Here is a 6,949-nt window from a genome sequence, read left to right as displayed (position 1 = left end):
GTATGCGTTACAAGGCAACTAGCATTTTTTCATGGAAGTTCGTGAAAGAATGTTCTTGTTTTTCGTTGGAAAAACCAACGCCGATGTCAAGATCAGTCTCCTTTCCTTTCTCTTTTCGGGAGCAGAGCTGAAAAAGATGGACAGTAACAATCGCGTAATATCAATTTATCGGCCTCGTCATCGAGAGAGGCATCCAATTGCTCGGAAATTCTCAGCTATATGGGGGACTTTGATGGTGAGCAAAAATAATTGATCAAGAAATTGGTAAACTTTTGCAATATCTATGGTAAAAGAATGAGAGTTCGTGCTATTGTTTATAAAACTTTTCACCGCCTAGCTCGAACTGAACGTGATGTAATAAAACGTATGGTTGACACCGTAGATAATATCTATCCCTAATAATAAAGCACGGATTGACTCCTTGGGTTCACCATCACAATACGCTTCTTCCTGTGAATTTACGCTTTCAGTTTTTTTTCTTCCAAGGTGGTACTAATATTTCCCTAATAATAAAGCGGCTATTGCTTCCGCCCGAACATTCGACAGAAAAATCGTTCGACCGCATATGTCCGCATGTCCAGCCTGATTTGGCCCACCCAGCCCGTTGCTTCCAGCCCACCGCCTATCTGTTCGTCCATAGCATGAGTTCATGTCTGACTCCATCGAAGAACAAAGCTTGTATTACAACTCGGAAACTGATCGAAATGCTATAAATAAGTTAACCACCCCGATTTCCTCCCTCACGTCGCACCCTAATAATAAGATCGAATCAAATGAAATCTGGGCGAAACCTCCACGGCGCCGGTCCATCCTCGATGTACCTGACCTAAGTCTCGCCGCCTACGAGCTTCAGGAGGCCCACACGGACTTACTGCTACTGTTGGGCATCGTCTACCACGGCGCTGACGAGGGATGCATCCTTGAGGCGATCAACCCGAGGCTTGCGGCCACTGAGTTCCAGAATGGCAACACTCATGCTGCCAAGCCTAGAGATGGTGTTTCACGACGCCGAGGGGAGATGCATCAGCAAGGCCATCAACCCGAGGCTCGCCGCCGCCAAGTTCCAGAATGGCAACCCTTTTGCAGCAGCGTGCAGCCATCTGAAACCCAGGTTAGTGGCCTAGGGCGAAGACCATCATGCATATCCGGATGTGCCTGCATTCATGTGGATGGCGCAGCCAGGGAACGGCAGTACGGACACACTGGCCAAGTATTGCATCCTGATGTACTTACTTACTTACAATGTTGCATTATCTGCCCATCTGAAGTAGGGTGACCAAAAGAGTGCAAAGTATGATACTAAGCTATGCACCAGCGAGCAATTCAAAGAAGCTAATGTTAGTTTGGATGAGATGATGCAAAAGGGATTGTTCAACGTATATAACTTTGACGGAGGGCTCATGAAGACACAAAAAAGGCATACACACTCCATGCTGGACTGTAGGAGGAAAGGGAGGGGAGCTACAAGCATATAGCTTCTATGTTAAACTTAAAACAGTGGAGGCAAGGCATAGAGATGTGCTTTGTATTGTAGAGGCACACGTTCATGTGGCCGACCCTGCTAGGGAATAACGGACACACCATGCTCGATGAATTCGATGCGGATGAGATTGACCTGCTAGAGTTGTATTGCTCTGTCTGGCCAATAGCAAAGGTACCGTTTACCTTCTCTCCTTAGGTTCAATCATTTCAGGCTTCTATCCCTTCTCAATATTTTTTGCTATAGGACAATATGTTCGTGGAATTATTATTGCCACGGGTTCAGTCCTAAGGCATGGATTATCTATCTGAACATATGGCTTCAATCAGGAATCAATTGCTAATAAAGTAAATAGGGAAATTTTGTCAGTTCAAATAACTAATGACTATGCACATTGCACCGACAATCGGTGTCTTTTTTGCGAGGGGTTATTATTGCCACGACTTCCATTGCAAGACAAAGTAGAGCCGACAATACATGTTGATCAGTTGATCAATTGGTGCTGTTACCTGACCTTTCTTTACAATTGCATCAGTTTACCATTGATTTCCGTCCATCTTATTAGAACTGCTATATATTTGTTGTTCAGTTGAGATTTTACGCAGATTTCTTTATAAGGCATGCTTTGTAAGAGTTTCTTATTTTGTTTAGGTTGTGGATCAGAAATTAATTAATTTATTAATTTCCACCTTCGTTTAGTGAAATACATTAATTAATAATTTACTCGTACAAGAAAAATAATTTTTAATGTGGTCTTCATGCCTCGATGTTCCCATGTGTCTATTTTTTAACATGACCAAGGGACACGAAAAAGGAGAAATGGCAACACATATGTGTCATTAGGAGTGTGCGAGAATTTGTTTCCCCCATTGCAACGCACGGGCATCTTTGCTAGTAAAGCCAATATGCGAAGTGGTCAAAGTAGGAGTCGCAGGTACTAGTTATGATGTTCCTGGGATTGTAGCCAGGGATCGTCAACAAACCTTAGCTATTCGTTGGATCCTTGGAGAAGCTTTCAAACGACGTATAAGATACATGATAAGCTTGGAGAAATGTTCATTTGCTGAGATACTGGATGCTTACCGAAAGAGGGGAATTTCACGTAAGAGAAGGGGGAATCTTCATGGACTGGCTTCCACCAATCGGAGTTTCGCGCATTTCAGATGGTGGTAAAGTGATACCACATAAGGAGCTCTTCCTCATTCAGTCATACTCAACAAAAGTAAGAAATGTTTGACCCGGATCCTTTTTTCATCTTCATATAGAAAGAAAATTGACCTTCCTCATACTCCCCCCTTCATTCATAGAGTTGGAGGAATCCACAAGAGGCCTGCCCGTTCATAATTGCATAGAAGAACCATTATTTTTATGAAAACTCTTGTTCCAACCTCACCTCAGGTCGAGTGAATACGAAAGGGGGATCAATCAAATAAATAAGCCATGAATGAAGAAGTAGTGGGCCTTTCACCTTATTTCGTTTGACTCGTGGAGCTAAGAAATCTACTTCAAAGAGCGGGAAAGAGTGCTAGTCCGAAAGAACAAACAAGGGATGAGCGCACGGGAGAGAAATGGAAGGCCCCGTCATATTTCCAATGACCGTATTTTGCTTGGTTTCGGTCGTGCATATTCTGATGTAGAGCAGATCACTTAGGGCTTTATACGGGTTCGAGGACTGGGTTCTTGTTCCTTTCTCTTCTTTGTCTGTCCACTCCCTTTGTTTTCAACAGTCTTTGGAGCTTCTGGTACCACTGGTGTGATCTCATTCTTGAATGGTAACACCCTGGTGTCTCCTAATGCTACGCTTTCTAAACAACCTGAGTGTTCTCTGAACTAGGTGAACAATCCAGGGCGATAGCGTGAAAGGGCCTCGTCATTGCTCATCCAGTTTCACTACATTAGCCTCCTCGTGTTCCTAAGGGCTATCACCAACTAATGCTTTTCGACTTCTGGCTAGAGCTACTAACCTACCTCGAACATGAGCTGCATCCAGGTTCGATGGTTGGTGACTCTAAGCCAGAGTGATGCTTTCGTAGTTTCATAAATGTCTTTCTAAGCCCTTTCCATTCAATGGAGAATGGTTACTAGAGCTAGCGCCTGTCCCACTTTAGAACACTAAGAACGTAATAAGCCTAGCTGGGACAAATGCACTCAGTGTTAGTCCGATCACCTCGTCTAAAATCATCTCCCCTTTATTAATGACCAAGGGTATCCATATCATGATATGTAGATACAAGAGGGTAGAGGCATTGATGCGGGTAGGATGCGTGTCTGCTTTCCTGTTGTTTGAAGGAGTAGATACATTCATTTCCTTTTGCCAGAGTGAGAGTGAGAGTTGTGTGGGATGTTGACAATCACTATCTCGTGAAGTCACGAGCGTAAACCTTACATAGTTCCGGCAAAGCGCAAAGACGATGGTGAAAACCTTTGTTCTTGTCCGACCGATGTTGTTCAAAGAAAACCTGGACAATGAGGGGCAGGTTATATCCCATTTCTTTTGATCAATTGAGGAATCGCTGATAATGACACCACGTGTGTAGCATCTACTGATATTGCAAGGCCCGAAGCACGTGGGAGAATGTTCGTTTTTTCTGGATCGGATTAGCAAAAGCAAGCAAGCGTGTGATGTGGCGGGGAAGCCTAAAAGAAGCCTTTGGGAGGCAGTGTGGTGACACCTGTTTGGCGTGTGGCAATTAACTAAACTAATGATATATTGGTAACTACCTGTGGGTCCGCACACCACTCCTTATGTTCAGCTAAAAAGCCTTCCGGGTCAAACTTATTAAGAAATAATTAAAGATTAGAATGCCAATGTGTTAGAATGTCAACGGGAGATTTCACAAAGCCAAGTCACAAATACAATGAAGAAGTGCTACTGCCAACAGACGCAACCACGGATCCCAATTCAGAAGATTCTGAGAAAAGAGAGTTAGTTATCACATGAGAGCCATAAGAGCTCTCCAGGAGAGTGATCGCCCGGTGTGACTGATCCAATTTATAGTCGCATTCAAGGCTCCACACGGGTGGTAAATTCCAAATAATATTTGGATTTCTCGAAGACAACCCCAATAGAACCATTTAGATACTTCGATGAGAACCAATAGAACCATAATGGTGAGCGTCTACGCGTCGACACCAGGTCAATTTATAGTTCTAATCTACTGGCCCTAATTCACAGTCGCATTTATTAAACTTTTACAAGACAAAAGCGATAGTGGTTAGAACGCGCTAGACTGGCTGATGCTATAGATTTGCTCCATCCAGAGTCACCCAAAAGGACCTTATCTGTTGAATGATCGGTTTTATCCTCGAAGTCTTTCTAGCCCGCCCGTGCCAAACTAGTCTTCTTTCAAAGATGTGGATCCAACAAGAGTGTAGATCCAATTAACAATTAACCGCAAATAAGGGTTTTAGGCTAGTCATTATCTCCCTATAGGCACACAGGTGGAAGAAACTCCTAAAGCAGGGAAGCACGATCTTGTTGCTTCTTCTGTTCTTGTGGATCAACACCTGTGGTTAGGCGAGGCTACAGAACACAATAAAATAGCATTGATAACCAGAGAGATCCGTGGGCCTATTACCAGTTTTGGCATGTTAGTAGTTTTGGTCATAATGTTAGCCATTTTAGGCCTATCAAATTCAATGAACATGTTTTGCATGGAGTCGATAAAGACAGTGATATGATTGCCGCATAAAAATAATGAGTCAGTACCAAAGAGTACGAGGATAGACCAAGTCAATATGATAACTCGATCATCCAGGTCTTGCCTGTGTCAGCTTCTTTCTTTGGATCAATGAAGACTTCGGCACCCTTGATCTGATCAATATGAATGAAAGTCGGTAAGCAATCTCCGAAACCACGAACTGATGGACATCGAACTCTTCCTTTCTTTCTAGCAGCATAGCAACATAGCCCTACGGGGGCCCAAGAAGCCAATCTTCGTCAACCAATCATATCTATCTATTGATGCCTACTTACAATCGTGCTCTTCTTTCCCATGTCTTCTTCTCTTCCCTGAATGATCTTCGGAAAAACATAGGAATTAGGTCGGTGCTGCTCAAAGAATAGCTCTGGATACCTGTGTTTCCAATACTGACTTCAAGAACATAACGGTTCACTCCCTCATATGGATAACAAGTAGACAGCTCGATGTGATATAGCCCTTTCCATTTTCGTTGGGAAAGAATGGCGAAGTCCATCCGAACCCTCCAATTTAGAAATAAGAGGAGAGCAAAGCACCAATGGCGCGCGAAGTGCATGCGGAAGGGGCACAGAGAAATAAAGAAGTGTGGGGGAGAAGCAGCCGAGCTCATTCCCTTCCATTCCTGCTCTATAGTAGGGGTTATGTCCCCCTTTCCTAGTGAGAGCAATACGCAATGCTGCTACGAATAGAGATAGTACCCTATCCACTGCAAAACGGTACTCTGCTTCAACCACACGGTATGGCTCCCTCATTTCAAACCAAGCTGTAGACCGAGTAGGAAACAGCTAAAGGTTCCGGTCCAAAGGTAAGAAGATCCATTGGTTGGAAATCCGTATCAATTGTTACTGGTTCCCCCGTTCTTGGTACTATGTCATGTGACTCTAAAGCCCCAACTAGGCTAGATCGAGATCTTGGTCCTTGCTAGGCTTACTCGCATAAATAACCCCCATGTCTTAGGTGTTCTCGGGGGTAAGTGAGTCTGTACAATCGGTTGCACAACCATCCAGTCCATATCATAATGTAACACCCCGGATGTGATTTACCCAATATGTAATCCAACTCTTGCCGTTTCCGGCCTTAAGTTATTTTATTTTCTCGGGTTCGGGTTTTTGCCTCCGTGTGTTGTTATCGTTGTCATGCATCTCATATCATGTCATCATGTGCATTGCATTTGCATACGTGTTCGTCTTAGGCATTCGAGCATTTTCCCCGTTGTCCGTTTTGCATTCAGGCGCTTCGTTCTCCTCCGGTGGTCATTTCTACCTTTCTTTCATGTGTGGGGATTAAACATTTCCGGATTGGACCGAGACTTGCCAAACGGCCTTGGTTTACTACCGGTAGACCGCCTGTCAAGTTTCGTACCATTTGAACTTCGTTTGATGCTCCAACGGTTAATCGAGGGACCAAAAAGGCCTCGTGTGTGTTGCAGCCCAACACCCCTCCAAGTTGGCCCAAAACCCACAAAAACGCTCTCCATCATCTACAGCGTTCGATCACGATCGCGTGGCCGAAAACCGCACCTCATTTGGACACTCCTAGCTCCCTCTACCTCTATATATAGACCCCCTCCTTGAAATTCCGGATCTCCTTCTCCCCCGAAACCCTAAAATTCGTCTCTGCCGCGCCGGACATTGTCCGTCCGCGCCGGACGGAGCCGCCGCCGCCGCCCGCGCCAACCAGCGCCTGCCACGTGGCGTGCCGCCACCTCCTCCCGCCGAAGCCCGCCCGGCCCGGGGCAGGCCCCCACGGCCCGAGCGCCCCGCGCCCG

General features: G+C 45.0%; 1 pseudogene; it reads left to right on the top strand.

Annotated features, from left to right (window-relative positions):
- Positions 1 to 219: 219 nt before the first annotated feature.
- Positions 220 to 2,748, top strand: LOC119288890 (annotated as a pseudogene).
- The last annotated feature ends 4,201 nt before the right edge of the window (positions 2,749 to 6,949 follow it).

Source organism: Triticum dicoccoides, chromosome 4A (genome assembly GCF_002162155.2).
Source record: "Triticum dicoccoides isolate Atlit2015 ecotype Zavitan chromosome 4A, WEW_v2.0, whole genome shotgun sequence".
In the NCBI taxonomy this organism is placed as follows: domain Eukaryota; kingdom Viridiplantae; phylum Streptophyta; class Magnoliopsida; order Poales; family Poaceae; genus Triticum; species Triticum dicoccoides.
The sequence above is the reverse complement of the archived record's forward strand: the minus strand, read 5'-3'. Positions and strand labels throughout refer to the sequence as shown.